This window comes from Pteropus vampyrus, unplaced genomic scaffold (genome assembly GCF_000151845.1).
Source record: "Pteropus vampyrus isolate Shadow unplaced genomic scaffold, Pvam_2.0 Scaffold2942, whole genome shotgun sequence".
NCBI lineage: Eukaryota > Metazoa > Chordata > Mammalia > Chiroptera > Pteropodidae > Pteropus > Pteropus vampyrus.
Window position 1 is genome coordinate 5,493 of NW_011891723.1, and position 687 is coordinate 6,179.

A 687-nucleotide genomic window follows, 5' to 3' on the forward strand; every position below is an offset into this window, starting at 1 on the left:
GTGGAGGTGCCTCGGGCAGCGGGGGCCGGTGGCGGGTGGGGCTTCTTGCGCTTGGCGGCCAGGCTGAGCTTCTGGGCAGCCCTGGAGAGGACAGGCGGGCGGCACTTGGAGCTGTCTCTGTCACCCCTGCCACCCTACATGCAGCTGCAAGGCCCACGTGTTTCTCCCTAGCCAAGGTAGGCTGCGGGGTGGTCCCTGGAGGTCTGCCCCACACAGGCCAGGCCACGTGACAGGCACAGCAGGACTCAGCGTGTCCCCAGCACTGAGTATGTCCTCTTCCCACAAACTTCACCCACTCCGCGTCTCCCACCCAGCAGCTGCTGTGGGGGACAGAGCATGCCAGCCGCTCACAGGCTGTGACCTAGGCATGCAGACTGGGTCTCCCTGTGCCTCAGTTTCTCCATCTCTAACGCTGCGTAACCACCAGAGGCCCTTGGGTGCGACCCTGACAAGTCCATGCATTCAAGGCTCGGAGCACAGTGCCAGACACGGGGGACACGGGTGTTGGCAAGACCATCAGGCTCCAGCGCATCCTTGTCCACCCGAGGCCCCAGAACCCGCTGGGGGTGTCACCCTGCTACCTCGGCTACACTCGCCCACCCAGCTCCCCAGGGACCTTGCAGGGGTAAAACCACCCAGACGCCCGGGTCTGAACCCACCCTCAAGGGGACTCTGGTGGGCGTTTGA